The sequence below is a fragment of the Leiobunum rupestre genome, chromosome 1 (assembly GCF_980474605.1).
Source record: "Leiobunum rupestre chromosome 1, qqLeiRupe1.1.hap1, whole genome shotgun sequence".
NCBI lineage: Eukaryota > Metazoa > Arthropoda > Arachnida > Opiliones > Sclerosomatidae > Leiobunum > Leiobunum rupestre.
The window spans coordinates 65,335,200-65,351,301 of record NC_143384.1 but is presented as its reverse complement, the minus strand read 5'-3'; the positions used below and the strand labels follow the sequence as shown (position 1 = coordinate 65,351,301).

The window sequence follows — 16,102 nt, the reverse complement described above, 5'->3', positions numbered from 1 at the left end:
GGCTTTTGTTTAAACTAACATGAAAAAGAGTTGCTATGAAAAAGAAAAAAACGGGAATATTTTTTGAAAACAAAACTTTTTTTTAAAAATTAAATTATCGCCGACGATAAATAATGTTGGTGACAGTGACCAATTGTCATCTCTATCAATGCCAGACGAACGTCGGTAAATAGTTTAATTTTTGGATTTCGAATTACATAACTTCCGTTTTTTTTCAAGGTCACGAATATATCCTTAATCAGATCGGCCGAACGTTTCTTAAGTTCAAATTAAAGGAACGGCTTTCAAGCTGCGGCTCTACCCCGGACCGTTAAATGATTTGTTTAAGGTTCTCCAGACTAAGCAAATTGAGCGTTTCTCAAAGCGGAAAAGACGTTACATTGCCGTTAGTTATAAAACTGACAACGAATAAAAAGTCGCTACATTTACCCGCCCGAACTGGGGCTCGAACCCAGGACCGTTAGGTTAAAAGCCTAACGCTCTACCGACTGAGCTATCCGGGCTCTGCCGTATTCTATCTTCATGAAAAATGTGGTAATGGACAAGACATTTATTCTCTCCAGTTAATATAACATTTTAACCATATTTCGTTAGGGACGTTCTAACGATTGAAAGGTCGCAACTCGAGAAGCGTCGTTGACTGGGAGGAGTGGCGTCCTCTTGTAATCCAGCGTCTTGGAAGTCGGAATTCGAGGATGGTGTGAGGGTGGAGACTCTGATGATCATCACGCTGTGGAGATTTAACGTCCGCTCAAAGTTTACCGTCAATATGGTGCGCTCGGGGGAGCTCGAAGTGAACCAGGTTTCTTAACGAGGTACGTAGCGGCTTAGGGCAGAAATGAAGCAAGCAAAAGTACCCGCGGAAAACCGTCGTAGGGTTGCGTTTAAGAGCAGGGTTTGATTATCAGACCACCCAAGAAAGTCAAACTCGATTCTTTTGGCTTTTGTTTAAACTAACATGAAAAAGAGTTGCTATGAAAAAGAAAAAAACGGGAATATTTTTTGAAAACAAAACTTTTTTTTAAAAATTAAATTATCGCCGACGATAAATAATGTTGGTGACAGTGACCAATTGTCATCTCTATCAATGCCAGACGAACGTCGGTAAATAGTTTAATTTTTGGATTTCGAATTACATAACTTCCGTTTTTTTTCAAGGTCACGAATATATCCTTAATCAGATCGGCCGAACGTTTCTTAAGTTCAAATTAAAGGAACGGCTTTCAAGCTGCGGCTCTACCCCGGACCGTTAAATGATTTGTTTAAGGTTCTCCAGACTAAGCAAATTGAGCGTTTCTCAAAGCGGAAAAGACGTTACATTGCCGTTAGTTATAAAACTGACAACGAATAAAAAATCGCTACATTTACCCGCCCGAACTGGGGCTCGAACCCAGGACCGTTAGGTTAAAAGCCTAACGCTCTACCGACTGAGCTATCCGGGCTCTGCCGTATTCTATCTTCATGAAAAATGTGGTTATGGACGAGACATTTATTCTCTCCAGTAAATATAACATTTTAACCATATTTCGTTAGGGACGTTCTAACGATTGAAAGGTCGCAACTCGAGAAGCGTCGTTGACTGGGAGGAGTGGCGTCCTCTTGTAATCCAGCGTCTTGGAAGTCGGAATTCGAGGATGGTGTGAGGGTGGGGACTCTGATGATCATCACGCTGTGGAGATTTAACGTCCGCTCGAAGTTTACCGTCAATATGGTGCGCTCGGGGGAGCTCGAAGTGAACCAGGTTTCTTAACGAGGTACGTAGCGGCTTAGGGCAGAAATGCAGCAAGCAAAAGTACCCGCGGAAAACCGTCGTAGGGTTGCGTTTAAGAGCAGGGTTTGATTATCAGACCACCCAAGAAAGTCAAACTCGATTCTTTTGGCTTTTGTTTAAACTAACATGAAAAAGAGTTGCTATGAAAAAGAAAAAAACGGGAATATTTTTTGAAAACAAAACTTTTTTTTAAAAATTAAATTATCGCCGACGATAAATAATGTTGGTGACAGTGACCAATTGTCATCTCTATCAATGCCAGACGAACGTCGGTAAATAGTTTAATTTTTGGATTTCGAATTACATAACTTCCGTTTTTTTTCAAGGTCACGAATATATCCTTAATCAGATCGGCCGAACGTTTCTTAAGTTCAAATTAAAGGAACGGCTTTCAAGCTGCGGCTCTACCCCGGACCGTTAAATGATTTGTTTAAGGTTCTCCAGACTAAGCAAATTGAGCGTTTCTCAAAGCGGAAAAGACGTTACATTGCCGTTAGTTATAAAACTGACAACGAATAAAAAGTCGCTACATTTACCCGCCCGAACTGGGGCTCGAACCCAGGACCGTTAGGTTAAAAGCCTAACGCTCTACCGACTGAGCTATCCGGGCTCTGCCGTATTATATCTTCATGAAAAATGTGGTAATGGACGAGACATTTATTCTCTCCAGTTAATATAACATTTTAACCATATTTCGTTAGGGACGTTCTAACGATTGAAAGGTCGCAACTCGAGAAGCGTCGTTGACTGGAAGGAGTGGCGTCCTCTTGTAATCCAGCGTCTTGGAAGTCGGAATTCGAGGATGGTGTGAGGGTGGAGACTCTGATGATCATCACGCTGTGGAGATTTAACGTCCGCTCGAAGTTTACCGTCAATATGGTGCGCTCGGGGGAGCTCGAAGTGAAGCAGGTTTCTTAACGAGGTACGTAGCGGCTTAGGGCAGAAATGCAGCAAGCAAAAGTACCCGCGGAAAACCATCGTAGGGTTGCGTTTAAGAGCAGGGTTTGATTATCAGACCACCCAAGAAAGTCAAACTCGATTCTTTTGGCTTTTGTTTAAACTAACATGAAAAAGAGTTGCTATGAAAAAGAAAAAAACGGGAATATTTTTTGAAAACAAAACTTTTTTTTAAAAAATTCCATTATCGCCGACGATAAATAATGTTGGTGACAGTGACCAATTGTCATCTCTATCAATGCCAGACGAACGTCGGTAAATAGTTTAATTTTTGGATTTCGAATTACATAACTTCCGTTTTTTTTCAAGGTAACGAATATATCCTTAATCAGATCGGCCGAACGTTTCTTAAGTTCAAATTAAAGGAACGGCTTTCAAGCTGCGGCTCTACCCCGGACCGTTAAATGATTTGTTTAAGGTTCTCCAGACTAAGCAAATTGAGCGTTTCTCAAAGCGGAAAAGACGTTACATTGCCGTTAGTTATAAAACTGACAACGAATAAAAAATCGCTACATTTACCCGCCCGAACTGGGGCTCGAACCCAGGACCGTTAGGTTAAAAGCCTAACGCTCTACCGACTGAGCTATCCGGGCTCTGCCGTATTCTATCTTCATGAAAAATGTGGTAATGGACGGGACATTTATTCTCTCCAGTTAATATAACATTTTAACCATATTTCGTTAGGGACGTTCTAACGATTGAAAGGTCGCAACTCGAGAAGCGTCGTTGACTGGGAGGAGTGGCGTCCTCTTGTAATCCAGCGTCTTGGAAGTCGGAATTCGAGGATGGTGTGAGGGTGGAGACTCTGATGATCATCACGCTGTGGAGATTTAACGTCCGCTCGAAGTTTACCGTCAATATGGTGCGCTCGGGGGAGCTCGAAGTGAACCAGGTTTCTTAACGAGGTACGTAGCGGCTTAGGGCAGAAATGCAGCAAGCAAAAGTACCCGCGGAAAACCGTCGTAGGGTTGCGTTTAAGAGCAGGGTTTGATTATCAGACCACCCAAGAAAGTCAAACTCGATTCTTTTGGCTTTTGTTTAAACTAACATGAAAAAGAGTTGCTATGAAAAAGAAAAAAACGGGAATATTTTTTGAAAAACAAACTTTTTTTAAAAAATTCCATTATCGCCGACGATAAATAATGTTGGTGACAGTGACCAATTGTCATCTCTATCAATGCCAGACGAACGTCGGTAAATAGTTTAATTTTTGGATTTCGAATTACATAACTTCCGTTTTTTTTCAAGGTCACGAATATATCCTTAATCAGATCGGCCGAACGTTTCTTAAGTTCAAATTAAAGGAACGGCTTTCAAGCTGCGGCTCTACCCCGGACCGTTAAATGATTTGTTTAAGGTTATCCAGACTAAGCAAATTGAGCGTTTCTCAAAGCGGAAAAGACGTTACATTGCCGTTAGTTATAAAACTGACAACGAATAAAAAATCGCTACATTTACCCGCCCGAACTGGGGCTCGAACCCAGGACCGTTAGGTTAAAAGCCTAACGCTCTACCGACTGAGCTATCCGGGCTCTGCCGTATTCTATCTTCATGAAAAATGTGGTAATGGACGAGACATTTATTCTCTCCAGTTAATATAACATTTTAACCATATTTCGTTAGGGACGTTCTAACGATTGAAAGGTCGCAACTCGAGAAGCGTCGTTGACTGGGAGGAGTGGCGTCCTCTTGTAATCCAGCGTCTTGGAAGTCGGAATTCGAGGATGGTGTGAGGGTGGAGACTCTGATGATCATCACGCTGTGGAGATTTAACGTCCGCTCGAAGTTTACCGTCAATATGGTGCGCTCGGGGGAGCTCGAAGTGAACCAGGTTTCTTAACGAGGTACGTAGCGGCTTAGGGCAGAAATGCAGCAAGCAAAAGTACCCGCGGAAAACCGTCGTAGGGTTGCGTTTAAGAGCAGGGTTTGATTATCAGACCACCCAAGAAAGTCAAACTCGATTCTTTTGGCTTTTGTTTAAACTAACATGAAAAAGAGTTGCTATGAAAAAGAAAAAAACGGGAATATTTTTTGAAAACAAAACTTTTTTTTAAAAATTAAATTATCGCCGACGATAAATAATGTTGGTGACAGTGACCAATTGTCGACTCTATCAATGCCAGACGAACGTCGGTAAATAGTTTAATTTTTGGATTTCGAATTACATAACTTCCGTTTTTTTTCAAGGTCACGAATATATCCTTAATCAGATCGGCCGAACGTTTCTTAAGTTCAAATTAAAGGAACGGCTTTCAAGCTGCGGCTCTACCCCGGACCGTTAAATGATTTGTTTAAGGTTCTCCAGACTAAGCAAATTGAGCGTTTCTCAAAGCGGAAAAGACGTTACATTGCCGTTAGTTATAAAACTGACAACGAATAAAAAGTCGCTACATTTACCCGCCCGAACTGGGGCTCGAACCCAGGACCGTTAGGTTAAAAGCCTAACGCTCTACCAACTGAGCTATCCGGGCTCTGCCGTATTCTATCTTCATGAAAAATGTGGTAATGGACGAGACATTTATTCTCTCCAGTTAATATAACATTTTAACCATATTTCGTTAGGGACGTTCTAACGATTGAAAGGTCGCAACTCGAGAAGCGTCGTTGACTGGGAGGAGTGGCGTCCTCTTGTAATCCAGCGTCTTGGAAGTCGGAATTCGAGGATGGTGTGAGGGTGGAGACTCTGATGATCATCACGCTGTGGAGATTTAACGTCCGCTCAAAGTTTACCGTCAATATGGTGCGCTCGGGGGAGCTCGAAGTGAACCAGGTTTCTTAACGAGGTACGTAGCGGCTTAGGGCAGAAATGAAGCAAGCAAAAGTACCCGCGGAAAACCGTCGTAGGGTTGCGTTTAAGAGCAGGGTTTGATTATCAGACCACCCAAGAAAGTCAAACTCGATTCTTTTGGCTTTTGTTTAAACTAACATGAAAAAGAGTTGCTATGAAAAAGAAAAAAACGGGAATATTTTTTGAAAACAAAACTTTTTTTTAAAAATTAAATTATCGCCGACGATAAATAATGTTGGTGACAGTGACCAATTGTCGACTCTATCAATGCCAGACGAACGTCGGTAAATAGTTTAATTTTTGGATTTCGAATTACATAACTTCCGTTTTTTTTCAAGGTCACGAATATATCCTTAATCAGATCGGCCGAACGTTTCTTAAGTTCAAATTAAAGGAACGGCTTTCAAGCTGCGGCTCTACCCCGGACCGTTAAATGATTTGTTTAAGGTTCTCCAGACTAAGCAAATTGAGCGTTTCTCAAAGCGGAAAAGACGTTACATTGCCGTTAGTTATAAAACTGACAACGAATAAAAAGTCGCTACATTTACCCGCCCGAACTGGGGCTCGAACCCAGGACCGTTAGGTTAAAAGCCTAACGCTCTACCGACTGAGCTATCCGGGCTCTGCCGTATTCTATCTTCATGAAAAATGTGGTAATGGACGAGACATTTATTCTCTCCAGTTAATATAACATTTTAACCATATTTCGTTAGGGACGTTCTAACGATTGAAAGGTCGCAACTCGAGAAGCGTCGTTGACTGGGAGGAGTGGCGTCCTCTTGTAATCCAGCGTCTTGGAAGTCGGAATTCGAGGATGGTGTGAGGGTGGAGACTCTGATGATCATCACGCTGTGGAGATTTAACGTCCGCTCAAAGTTTACCGTCAATATGGTGCGCTCGGGGGAGCTCGAAGTGAACCAGGTTTCTTAACGAGGTACGTAGCGGCTTAGGGCAGAAATGAAGCAAGCAAAAGTACCCGCGGAAAACCGTCGTAGGGTTGCGTTTAAGAGCAGGGTTTGATTATCAGACCACCCAAGAAAGTCAAACTCGATTCTTTTGGCTTTTGTTTAAACTAACATGAAAAAGAGTTGCTATGAAAAAGAAAAAAACGGGAATATTTTTTGAAAACAAAACTTTTTTTTAAAAATTAAATTATCGCCGACGATAAATAATGTTGGTGACAGTGACCAATTGTCATCTCTATCAATGCCAGACGAACGTCGGTAAATAGTTTAATTTTTGGATTTCGAATTACATAACTTCCGTTTTTTTTCAAGGTCACGAATATATCCTTAATCAGATCGGCCGAACGTTTCTTAAGTTCAAATTAAAGGAACGGCTTTCAAGCTGCGGCTCTACCCCGGACCGTTAAATGATTTGTTTAAGGTTCTCCAGACTAAGCAAATTGAGCGTTTCTCAAAGCGGAAAAGACGTTACATTGCCGTTAGTTATAAAACTGACAACGAATAAAAAATCGCTACATTTACCCGCCCGAACTGGGGCTCGAACCCAGGACCGTTAGGTTAAAAGCCTAACGCTCTACCGACTGAGCTATCCGGGCTCTGCCGTATTCTATCTTCATGAAAAATGTGGTTATGGACGAGACATTTATTCTCTCCAGTTAATATAACATTTTAACCATATTTCGTTAGGGACGTTCTAACGATTGAAAGGTCGCAACTCGAGAAGCGTCGTTGACTGGGAGGAGTGGCGTCCTCTTGTAATCCAGCGTCTTGGAAGTCGGAATTCGAGGATGGTGTGAGGGTGGGGACTCTGATGATCATCACGCTGTGGAGATTTAACGTCCGCTCGAAGTTTACCGTCAATATGGTGCGCTCGGGGGAGCTCGAAGTGAACCAGGTTTCTTAACGAGGTACGTAGCGGCTTAGGGCAGAAATGCAGCAAGCAAAAGTACCCGCGGAAAACCGTCGTAGGGTTGCGTTTAAGAGCAGGGTTTGATTATCAGACCACCCAAGAAAGTCAAACTCGATTCTTTTGGCTTTTGTTTAAACTAACATGAAAAAGAGTTGCTATGAAAAAGAAAAAAACGGGAATATTTTTTGAAAACAAAACTTTTTTTTAAAAATTAAATTATCGCCGACGATAAATAATGTTGGTGACAGTGACCAATTGTCATCTCTATCAATGCCAGACGAACGTCGGTAAATAGTTTAATTTTTGGATTTCGAATTACATAACTTCCGTTTTTTTTCAAGGTCACGAATATATCCTTAATCAGATCGGCCGAACGTTTCTTAAGTTCAAATTAAAGGAACGGCTTTCAAGCTGCGGCTCTACCCCGGACCGTTAAATGATTTGTTTAAGGTTCTCCAGACTAAGCAAATTGAGCGTTTCTCAAAGCGGAAAAGACGTTACATTGCCGTTAGTTATAAAACTGACAACGAATAAAAAATCGCTACATTTACCCGCCCGAACTGGGGCTCGAACCCAGGACCGTTAGGTTAAAAGCCTAACGCTCTACCGACTGAGCTATCCGGGCTCTGCCGTATTCTATCTTCATGAAAAATGTGGTAATGGACGGGACATTTATTCTCTCCAGTTAATATAACATTTTAACCATATTTCGTTAGGGACGTTCTAACGATTGAAAGGTCGCAACTCGAGAAGCGTCGTTGACTGGGAGGAGTGGCGTCCTCTTGTAATCCAGCGTCTTGGAAGTCGGAATTCGAGGATGGTGTGAGGGTGGAGACTCTGATGATCATCACGCTGTGGAGATTTAACGTCCGCTCGAAGTTTACCGTCAATATGGTGCGCTCGGGGGAGCTCGAAGTGAACCAGGTTTCTTAACGAGGTACGTAGCGGCTTAGGGCAGAAATGCAGCAAGCAAAAGTACCCGCGGAAAACCGTCGTAGGGTTGCGTTTAAGAGCAGGGTTTGATTATCAGACCACCCAAGAAAGTCAAACTCGATTCTTTTGGCTTTTGTTTAAACTAACATGAAAAAGAGTTGCTATGAAAAAGAAAAAAACGGGAATATTTTTTGAAAAACAAACTTTTTTTAAAAAATTCCATTATCGCCGACGATAAATAATGTTGGTGACAGTGACCAATTGTCATCTCTATCAATGCCAGACGAACGTCGGTAAATAGTTTAATTTTTGGATTTCGAATTACATAACTTCCGTTTTTTTTCAAGGTAACGAATATATCCTTAATCAGATCGGCCGAACGTTTCTTAAGTTCAAATTAAAGGAACGGCTTTCAAGCTGCGGCTCTACCCCGGACCGTTAAATGATTTGTTTAAGGTTCTCCAGACTAAGCAAATTGAGCGTTTCTCAAAGCGGAAAAGACGTTACATTGCCGTTAGTTATAAAACTGACAACGAATAAAAAATCGCTACATTTACCCGCCCGAACTGGGGCTCGAACCCAGGACCGTTAGGTTAAAAGCCTAACGCTCTACCGACTGAGCTATCCGGGCTCTGCCGTATTCTATCTTCATGAAAAATGTGGTAATGGACGGGACATTTATTCTCTCCAGTTAATATAACATTTTAACCATATTTCGTTAGGGACGTTCTAACGATTGAAAGGTCGCAACTCGAGAAGCGTCGTTGACTGGGAGGAGTGGCGTCCTCTTGTAATCCAGCGTCTTGGAAGTCGGAATTCGAGGATGGTGTGAGGGTGGAGACTCTGATGATCATCACGCTGTGGAGATTTAACGTCCGCTCGAAGTTTACCGTCAATATGGTGCGCTCGGGGGAGCTCGAAGTGAACCAGGTTTCTTAACGAGGTACGTAGCGGCTTAGGGCAGAAATGCAGCAAGCAAAAGTACCCGCGGAAAACCGTCGTAGGGTTGCGTTTAAGAGCAGGGTTTGATTATCAGACCACCCAAGAAAGTCAAACTCGATTCTTTTGGCTTTTGTTTAAACTAACATGAAAAAGAGTTGCTATGAAAAAGAAAAAAACGGGAATATTTTTTGAAAAACAAACTTTTTTTAAAAAATTCCATTATCGCCGACGATAAATAATGTTGGTGACAGTGACCAATTGTCATCTCTATCAATGCCAGACGAACGTCGGTAAATAGTTTAATTTTTGGATTTCGAATTACATAACTTCCGTTTTTTTTCAAGGTCACGAATATATCCTTAATCAGATCGGCCGAACGTTTCTTAAGTTCAAATTAAAGGAACGGCTTTCAAGCTGCGGCTCTACCCCGGACCGTTAAATGATTTGTTTAAGGTTATCCAGACTAAGCAAATTGAGCGTTTCTCAAAGCGGAAAAGACGTTACATTGCCGTTAGTTATAAAACTGACAACGAATAAAAAATCGCTACATTTACCCGCCCGAACTGGGGCTCGAACCCAGGACCGTTAGGTTAAAAGCCTAACGCTCTACCGACTGAGCTATCCGGGCTCTGCCGTATTCTATCTTCATGAAAAATGTGGTAATGGACGAGACATTTATTCTCTCCAGTTAATATAACATTTTAACCATATTTCGTTAGGGACGTTCTAACGATTGAAAGGTCGCAACTCGAGAAGCGTCGTTGACTGGGAGGAGTGGCGTCCTCTTGTAATCCAGCGTCTTGGAAGTCGGAATTCGAGGATGGTGTGAGGGTGGAGACTCTGATGATCATCACGGTGTGGAGATTTAACGTCCGCTCAAAGTTTACCGTCAATATGGTGCGCTCGGGGGAGCTCGAAGTGAACCAGGTTTCTTAACGAGGTACGTAGCGGCTTAGGGCAGAAATGAAGCAAGCAAAAGTACCCGCGGAAAACCGTCGTAGGGTTGCGTTTAAGAGCAGGGTTTGATTATCAGACCACCCAAGAAAGTCAAACTCGATTCTTTTGGCTTTTGTTTAAACTAACATGAAAAAGAGTTGCAATGAAAAAGAAAAAAACGGGAATATTTTTTGAAAACAAAACTTTTTTTAAAAAATTCCATTATCGCCGACGATAAATAATGTTGGTGACAGTGACCAATTGTCATCTCTATCAATGCCAGACGAACGTCGGTAAATAGTTTAATTTTTGGATTTCGAATTACATAACTTCCGTTTTTTTTTAAGGTCACGAATATATCCTTAATCAGATCGGCCGAACGTTTCTTAAGTTCAAATTAAAGGAACGGCTTTCAAGCTGCGGCTCTACCCCGGACCGTTAAATGATTTGTTTAAGGTTCTCCAGACTAAGCAAATTGAGCGTTTCTCAAAGCGGAAAAGACGTTACATTGCCGTTAGTTATAAAACTGACAACGAATAAAAAGTCGCTACATTTACCCGCCCGAACTGGGGCTCGAACCCAGGACCGTTAGGTTAAAAGCCTAACGCTCTACCGACTGAGCTATCCGGGCTCTGCCGTATTCTATCTTCATGAAAAATGTGGTAATGGACGGGACATTTATTCTCTCCAGTTAATATAACATTTTAACCATATTTCGTTAGGGACGTTCTAACGATTGAAAGGTCGCAACTCAAGAAGCGTCGTTGACTGGGAGGAGTGGCGTCCTCTTGTAATCCAGCGTCTTGGAAGTCGGAATTCGAGGATGGTGTGAGGTTGGAGACTCTGATGATCATCACGCTGTGGAGATTTAACGTCCGCTCGAAGTTTACCGTCAATATGGTGCGCTCGGGGGAGCTCGAAGTGAACCAGGTTTCTTAACGAGGTACGTAGCGGCTTAGGGCAGAAATGCAGCAAGCAAAAGTACCCGCGGAAAACCGTCGTAGGGTTGCGTTTAAGAGCAGGGTTTGATTATCAGACCACCCAAGAAAGTCAAACTCGATTCTTTTGGCTTTTGTTTAAACTAACATGAAAAAGAGTTGCTATGAAAAAGAAAAAAACGGGAATATTTTTTGAAAAACAAACTTTTTTTAAAAAATTCCATTATCGCCGACGATAAATAATGTTGGTGACAGTGACCAATTGTCATCTCTATCAATGCCAGACGAACGTCGGTAAATAGTTTAATTTTTGGATTTCGAATTACATAACTTCCGTTTTTTTTCAAGGTAACGAATATATCCTTAATCAGATCGGCCGAACGTTTCTTAAGTTCAAATTAAAGGAACGGCTTTCAAGCTGCGGCTCTACCCCGGACCGTTAAATGATTTGTTTAAGGTTCTCCAGACTAAGCAAATTGAGCGTTTCTCAAAGCGGAAAAGACGTTACATTGCCGTTAGTTATAAAACTGACAACGAATAAAAAATCGCTACATTTACCCGCCCGAACTGGGGCTCGAACCCAGGACCGTTAGGTTAAAAGCCTAACGCTCTACCGACTGAGCTATCCGGGCTCTGCCGTATTCTATCTTCATGAAAAATGTGGTAATGGACGGGACATTTATTCTCTCCAGTTAATATAACATTTTAACCATATTTCGTTAGGGACGTTCTAACGATTGAAAGGTCGCAACTCGAGAAGCGTCGTTGACTGGGAGGAGTGGCGTCCTCTTGTAATCCAGCGTCTTGGAAGTCGGAATTCGAGGATGGTGTGAGGGTGGAGACTCTGATGATCATCACGCTGTGGAGATTTAACGTCCGCTCGAAGTTTACCGTCAATATGGTGCGCTCGGGGGAGCTCGAAGTGAACCAGGTTTCTTAACGAGGTACGTAGCGGCTTAGGGCAGAAATGCAGCAAGCAAAAGTACCCGCGGAAAACCGTCGTAGGGTTGCGTTTAAGAGCAGGGTTTGATTATCAGACCACCCAAGAAAGTCAAACTCGATTCTTTTGGCTTTTGTTTAAACTAACATGAAAAAGAGTTGCTATGAAAAAGAAAAAAACGGGAATATTTTTTGAAAAACAAACTTTTTTTAAAAAATTCCATTATCGCCGACGATAAATAATGTTGGTGACAGTGACCAATTGTCATCTCTATCAATGCCAGACGAACGTCGGTAAATAGTTTAATTTTTGGATTTCGAATTACATAACTTCCGTTTTTTTTCAAGGTCACGAATATATCCTTAATCAGATCGGCCGAACGTTTCTTAAGTTCAAATTAAAGGAACGGCTTTCAAGCTGCGGCTCTACCCCGGACCGTTAAATGATTTGTTTAAGGTTATCCAGACTAAGCAAATTGAGCGTTTCTCAAAGCGGAAAAGACGTTACATTGCCGTTAGTTATAAAACTGACAACGAATAAAAAATCGCTACATTTACCCGCCCGAACTGGGGCTCGAACCCAGGACCGTTAGGTTAAAAGCCTAACGCTCTACCGACTGAGCTATCCGGGCTCTGCCGTATTCTATCTTCATGAAAAATGTGGTAATGGACGAGACATTTATTCTCTCCAGTTAATATAACATTTTAACCATATTTCGTTAGGGACGTTCTAACGATTGAAAGGTCGCAACTCGAGAAGCGTCGTTGACTGGGAGGAGTGGCGTCCTCTTGTAATCCAGCGTCTTGGAAGTCGGAATTCGAGGATGGTGTGAGGGTGGAGACTCTGATGATCATCACGGTGTGGAGATTTAACGTCCGCTCAAAGTTTACCGTCAATATGGTGCGCTCGGGGGAGCTCGAAGTGAACCAGGTTTCTTAACGAGGTACGTAGCGGCTTAGGGCAGAAATGAAGCAAGCAAAAGTACCCGCGGAAAACCGTCGTAGGGTTGCGTTTAAGAGCAGGGTTTGATTATCAGACCACCCAAGAAAGTCAAACTCGATTCTTTTGGCTTTTGTTTAAACTAACATGAAAAAGAGTTGCAATGAAAAAGAAAAAAACGGGAATATTTTTTGAAAACAAAACTTTTTTTAAAAAATTCCATTATCGCCGACGATAAATAATGTTGGTGACAGTGACCAATTGTCATCTCTATCAATGCCAGACGAACGTCGGTAAATAGTTTAATTTTTGGATTTCGAATTACATAACTTCCGTTTTTTTTTAAGGTCACGAATATATCCTTAATCAGATCGGCCGAACGTTTCTTAAGTTCAAATTAAAGGAACGGCTTTCAAGCTGCGGCTCTACCCCGGACCGTTAAATGATTTGTTTAAGGTTCTCCAGACTAAGCAAATTGAGCGTTTCTCAAAGCGGAAAAGACGTTACATTGCCGTTAGTTATAAAACTGACAACGAATAAAAAGTCGCTACATTTACCCGCCCGAACTGGGGCTCGAACCCAGGACCGTTAGGTTAAAAGCCTAACGCTCTACCGACTGAGCTATCCGGGCTCTGCCGTATTCTATCTTCATGAAAAATGTGGTAATGGACGGGACATTTATTCTCTCCAGTTAATATAACATTTTAACCATATTTCGTTAGGGACGTTCTAACGATTGAAAGGTCGCAACTCAAGAAGCGTCGTTGACTGGGAGGAGTGGCGTCCTCTTGTAATCCAGCGTCTTGGAAGTCGGAATTCGAGGATGGTGTGAGGTTGGAGACTCTGATGATCATCACGCTGTGGAGATTTAACGTCCGCTCGAAGTTTACCGTCAATATGGTGCGCTCGGGGGAGCTCGAAGTGAACCAGGTTTCTTAACGAGGTACGTAGCGGCTTAGGGCAGAAATGCAGCAAGCAAAAGTACCCGCGGAAAACCGTCGTAGGGTTGCGTTTAAGAGCAGGGTTTGATTATCAGACCACCCAAGAAAGTCAAACTCGATTCTTTTGGCTTTTGTTTAAACTAACATGAAAAAGAGTTGCTATGAAAAAGAAAAAAACGGGAATATTTTTTGAAAACAAAACTTTTTTTTAAAAAATTCCATTATCGCCGACGATAAATAATGTTGGTGACAGTGACCAATTGTCATCTCTATCAATGCCAGACGAACGTCGGTAAATAGTTTAATTTTTGGATTTCGAATTACATAACTTCCGTTTTTTTTCAAGGTCACGAATATATCCTTAATCAGATCGGCCGAACGTTTCTTAAGTTCAAATTAAAGGAACGGCTTTCAAGCTGCGGCTCTACCCCGGACCGTTAAATGATTTGTTTAAGGTTCTCCAGACTAAGCAAATTGAGCGTTTCTCAAAGCGGAAAAGACGTTACATTGCCGTTAGTTATAAAACTGACAACGAATAAAAAGTCGCTACATTTACCCGCCCGAACTGGGGCTCGAACCCAGGACCGTTAGGTTAAAAGCCTAACGCTCTACCGACTGAGCTATCCGGGCTCTGCCGTATTCTATCTTCATGAAAAATGTGGTAATGGACGAGACATTTATTCTCTCCAGTTAATATAACATTTTAACCATATTTCGTTAGGGACGTTCTAACGATTGAAAGGTCGCAACTCGAGAAGCGTCGTTGACTGGGAGGAGTGGCGTCCTCTTGTAATCCAGCGTCTTGGAAGTCGGAATTCGAGGATGGTGTGAGGGTGGAGACTCTGATGATCATCACGCTGTGGAGATTTAACGTCCGCTCAAAGTTTACCGTCAATATGGTGCGCTCGGGGGAGCTCGAAGTGAACCAGGTTTCTTAACGAGGTACGTAGCGGCTTAGGGCAGAAATGAAGCAAGCAAAAGTACCCGCGGAAAACCGTCGTAGGGTTGCGTTTAAGAGCAGGGTTTGATTATCAGACCACCCAAGAAAGTCAAACTCGATTCTTTTGGCTTTTGTTTAAACTAACATGAAAAAGAGTTGCTATGAAAAAGAAAAAAACGGGAATATTTTTTGAAAACAAAACTTTTTTTAAAAAATTCCATTATGGCCGACGATAAATAATGTTGGTGACAGTGACCAATTGTCATCTCTATCAATGCCAGACGAACGTCGGTAAATAGTTTAATTTTTGGATTTCGAATTACATAACTTCCGTTTTTTTTTAAGGTCACGAATATATCCTTAATCAGATCGGCCGAACGTTTCTTAAGTTCAAATTAAAGGAACGGCTTTCAAGCTGCGGCTCTACCCCGGACCGTTAAATGATTTGTTTAAGGTTCTCCAGACTAAGCAAATTGAGCGTTTCTCAAAGCGGAAAAGACGTTACATTGCCTGTAGTTATAAAACTGACAACGAATAAAAAGTCGCTACATTTACCCGCCCGAACTGGGGCTCGAACCCAGGACCGTTAGGTTAAAAGCCTAACGCTCTACCGACTGAGCTATCCGGGCTCTGCCGTATTCTATCTTCATGAAAAATGTGGTAATGGACGGGACATTTATTCTCTCCAGTTAATATAACATTTTAACCATATTTCGTTAGGGACGTTCTAACGATTGAAAGGTCGCAACTCAAGAAGCGTCGTTGACTGGGAGGAGTGGCGTCCTCTTGTAATCCAGCGTCTTGGAAGTCGGAATTCGAGGATGGTGTGAGGTTGGAGACTCTGATGATCATCACGCTGTGGAGATTTAACGTCCGCTCGAAGTTTACCGTCAATATGGTGCGCTCGGGGGAGCTCGAAGTGAACCAGGTTTCTTAACGAGGTACGTAGCGGCTTAGGGCAGAAATGCAGCAAGCAAAAGTACCCGCGGAAAACCGTCGTAGGGTTGCGTTTAAGAGCAGGGTTTGATTATCAGACCACCCAAGAAAGTCAAACTCGATTCTTTTGGCTTTTGTTTAAACTAACATGAAAAAGAGTTGCTATGAAAAAGAAAAAAACGGGAATATTTTTTGAAAACAAAACTTTTTTTTAAAAATTAAATTATCGCCGACGATAAATAATTTTGGTGACAGTGACCAATTGT

At 42.1% G+C, this 16,102-nt stretch overlaps 34 non-coding genes across 34 annotated transcripts; 17 read left to right on the top strand and 17 right to left on the bottom strand.

Moving 5' to 3' along the window:
• Positions 1 to 430: 430 nt before the first annotated feature.
• On the bottom strand, positions 431 to 503 carry TRNAK-UUU (transfer RNA lysine (anticodon UUU)). The gene has a single exon. It is a non-coding gene; the product is annotated as a tRNA-Lys (tRNA).
• A 136-nt stretch (positions 504 to 639) lies between these two features.
• On the top strand, positions 640 to 938 carry LOC149965514 (signal recognition particle RNA). Its single transcript, XR_016472964.1, has one exon.
• A 431-nt stretch (positions 939 to 1,369) lies between these two features.
• Positions 1,370 to 1,442, bottom strand: TRNAK-UUU (transfer RNA lysine (anticodon UUU)). The gene has a single exon. It is a non-coding gene; the product is annotated as a tRNA-Lys (tRNA).
• A 136-nt stretch (positions 1,443 to 1,578) lies between these two features.
• LOC149965512 (signal recognition particle RNA) lies at positions 1,579 to 1,877 on the top strand. Its single transcript, XR_016473612.1, has one exon.
• Positions 1,878 to 2,308: 431 nt separating this feature from the next.
• TRNAK-UUU (transfer RNA lysine (anticodon UUU)) lies at positions 2,309 to 2,381 on the bottom strand. Its single transcript has one exon. It is a non-coding gene; the product is annotated as a tRNA-Lys (tRNA).
• A 136-nt stretch (positions 2,382 to 2,517) lies between these two features.
• Positions 2,518 to 2,816, top strand: LOC149965510 (signal recognition particle RNA). Its single transcript, XR_016473188.1, has one exon.
• Positions 2,817 to 3,248: 432 nt separating this feature from the next.
• Positions 3,249 to 3,321, bottom strand: TRNAK-UUU (transfer RNA lysine (anticodon UUU)). The gene has a single exon. It is a non-coding gene; the product is annotated as a tRNA-Lys (tRNA).
• A 136-nt stretch (positions 3,322 to 3,457) lies between these two features.
• On the top strand, positions 3,458 to 3,756 carry LOC149965508 (signal recognition particle RNA). Its single transcript, XR_016473659.1, has one exon.
• A 431-nt stretch (positions 3,757 to 4,187) lies between these two features.
• On the bottom strand, positions 4,188 to 4,260 carry TRNAK-UUU (transfer RNA lysine (anticodon UUU)). The gene has a single exon. It is a non-coding gene; the product is annotated as a tRNA-Lys (tRNA).
• Positions 4,261 to 4,396: 136 nt separating this feature from the next.
• LOC149965506 (signal recognition particle RNA) lies at positions 4,397 to 4,695 on the top strand. Its single transcript, XR_016473658.1, has one exon.
• A 431-nt stretch (positions 4,696 to 5,126) lies between these two features.
• Positions 5,127 to 5,199, bottom strand: TRNAK-UUU (transfer RNA lysine (anticodon UUU)). Its single transcript has one exon. It is a non-coding gene; the product is annotated as a tRNA-Lys (tRNA).
• A 136-nt stretch (positions 5,200 to 5,335) lies between these two features.
• Positions 5,336 to 5,634, top strand: LOC149965504 (signal recognition particle RNA). The gene has a single exon (XR_016472963.1).
• Positions 5,635 to 6,065: 431 nt separating this feature from the next.
• Positions 6,066 to 6,138, bottom strand: TRNAK-UUU (transfer RNA lysine (anticodon UUU)). Its single transcript has one exon. It is a non-coding gene; the product is annotated as a tRNA-Lys (tRNA).
• A 136-nt stretch (positions 6,139 to 6,274) lies between these two features.
• LOC149965502 (signal recognition particle RNA) lies at positions 6,275 to 6,573 on the top strand. The gene has a single exon (XR_016472962.1).
• Positions 6,574 to 7,004: 431 nt separating this feature from the next.
• TRNAK-UUU (transfer RNA lysine (anticodon UUU)) lies at positions 7,005 to 7,077 on the bottom strand. Its single transcript has one exon. It is a non-coding gene; the product is annotated as a tRNA-Lys (tRNA).
• Positions 7,078 to 7,213: 136 nt separating this feature from the next.
• On the top strand, positions 7,214 to 7,512 carry LOC149965500 (signal recognition particle RNA). The gene has a single exon (XR_016473610.1).
• Positions 7,513 to 7,943: 431 nt separating this feature from the next.
• Positions 7,944 to 8,016, bottom strand: TRNAK-UUU (transfer RNA lysine (anticodon UUU)). Its single transcript has one exon. It is a non-coding gene; the product is annotated as a tRNA-Lys (tRNA).
• Positions 8,017 to 8,152: 136 nt separating this feature from the next.
• LOC149965498 (signal recognition particle RNA) lies at positions 8,153 to 8,451 on the top strand. The gene has a single exon (XR_016473657.1).
• Positions 8,452 to 8,882: 431 nt separating this feature from the next.
• Positions 8,883 to 8,955, bottom strand: TRNAK-UUU (transfer RNA lysine (anticodon UUU)). Its single transcript has one exon. It is a non-coding gene; the product is annotated as a tRNA-Lys (tRNA).
• A 136-nt stretch (positions 8,956 to 9,091) lies between these two features.
• On the top strand, positions 9,092 to 9,390 carry LOC149965496 (signal recognition particle RNA). Its single transcript, XR_016473656.1, has one exon.
• Positions 9,391 to 9,821: 431 nt separating this feature from the next.
• Positions 9,822 to 9,894, bottom strand: TRNAK-UUU (transfer RNA lysine (anticodon UUU)). Its single transcript has one exon. It is a non-coding gene; the product is annotated as a tRNA-Lys (tRNA).
• Positions 9,895 to 10,030: 136 nt separating this feature from the next.
• LOC149965494 (signal recognition particle RNA) lies at positions 10,031 to 10,329 on the top strand. The gene has a single exon (XR_016473184.1).
• A 431-nt stretch (positions 10,330 to 10,760) lies between these two features.
• On the bottom strand, positions 10,761 to 10,833 carry TRNAK-UUU (transfer RNA lysine (anticodon UUU)). Its single transcript has one exon. It is a non-coding gene; the product is annotated as a tRNA-Lys (tRNA).
• A 136-nt stretch (positions 10,834 to 10,969) lies between these two features.
• LOC149965492 (signal recognition particle RNA) lies at positions 10,970 to 11,268 on the top strand. The gene has a single exon (XR_016474034.1).
• Positions 11,269 to 11,699: 431 nt separating this feature from the next.
• On the bottom strand, positions 11,700 to 11,772 carry TRNAK-UUU (transfer RNA lysine (anticodon UUU)). Its single transcript has one exon. It is a non-coding gene; the product is annotated as a tRNA-Lys (tRNA).
• A 136-nt stretch (positions 11,773 to 11,908) lies between these two features.
• LOC149965490 (signal recognition particle RNA) lies at positions 11,909 to 12,207 on the top strand. The gene has a single exon (XR_016473655.1).
• Positions 12,208 to 12,638: 431 nt separating this feature from the next.
• On the bottom strand, positions 12,639 to 12,711 carry TRNAK-UUU (transfer RNA lysine (anticodon UUU)). Its single transcript has one exon. It is a non-coding gene; the product is annotated as a tRNA-Lys (tRNA).
• A 136-nt stretch (positions 12,712 to 12,847) lies between these two features.
• LOC149965488 (signal recognition particle RNA) lies at positions 12,848 to 13,146 on the top strand. The gene has a single exon (XR_016473183.1).
• A 431-nt stretch (positions 13,147 to 13,577) lies between these two features.
• TRNAK-UUU (transfer RNA lysine (anticodon UUU)) lies at positions 13,578 to 13,650 on the bottom strand. Its single transcript has one exon. It is a non-coding gene; the product is annotated as a tRNA-Lys (tRNA).
• A 136-nt stretch (positions 13,651 to 13,786) lies between these two features.
• On the top strand, positions 13,787 to 14,085 carry LOC149965486 (signal recognition particle RNA). The gene has a single exon (XR_016474028.1).
• A 432-nt stretch (positions 14,086 to 14,517) lies between these two features.
• On the bottom strand, positions 14,518 to 14,590 carry TRNAK-UUU (transfer RNA lysine (anticodon UUU)). Its single transcript has one exon. It is a non-coding gene; the product is annotated as a tRNA-Lys (tRNA).
• A 136-nt stretch (positions 14,591 to 14,726) lies between these two features.
• On the top strand, positions 14,727 to 15,025 carry LOC149965484 (signal recognition particle RNA). Its single transcript, XR_016472961.1, has one exon.
• A 431-nt stretch (positions 15,026 to 15,456) lies between these two features.
• On the bottom strand, positions 15,457 to 15,529 carry TRNAK-UUU (transfer RNA lysine (anticodon UUU)). Its single transcript has one exon. It is a non-coding gene; the product is annotated as a tRNA-Lys (tRNA).
• Positions 15,530 to 15,665: 136 nt separating this feature from the next.
• LOC149965482 (signal recognition particle RNA) lies at positions 15,666 to 15,964 on the top strand. The gene has a single exon (XR_016474026.1).
• Positions 15,965 to 16,102: the final 138 nt, after the last annotated feature.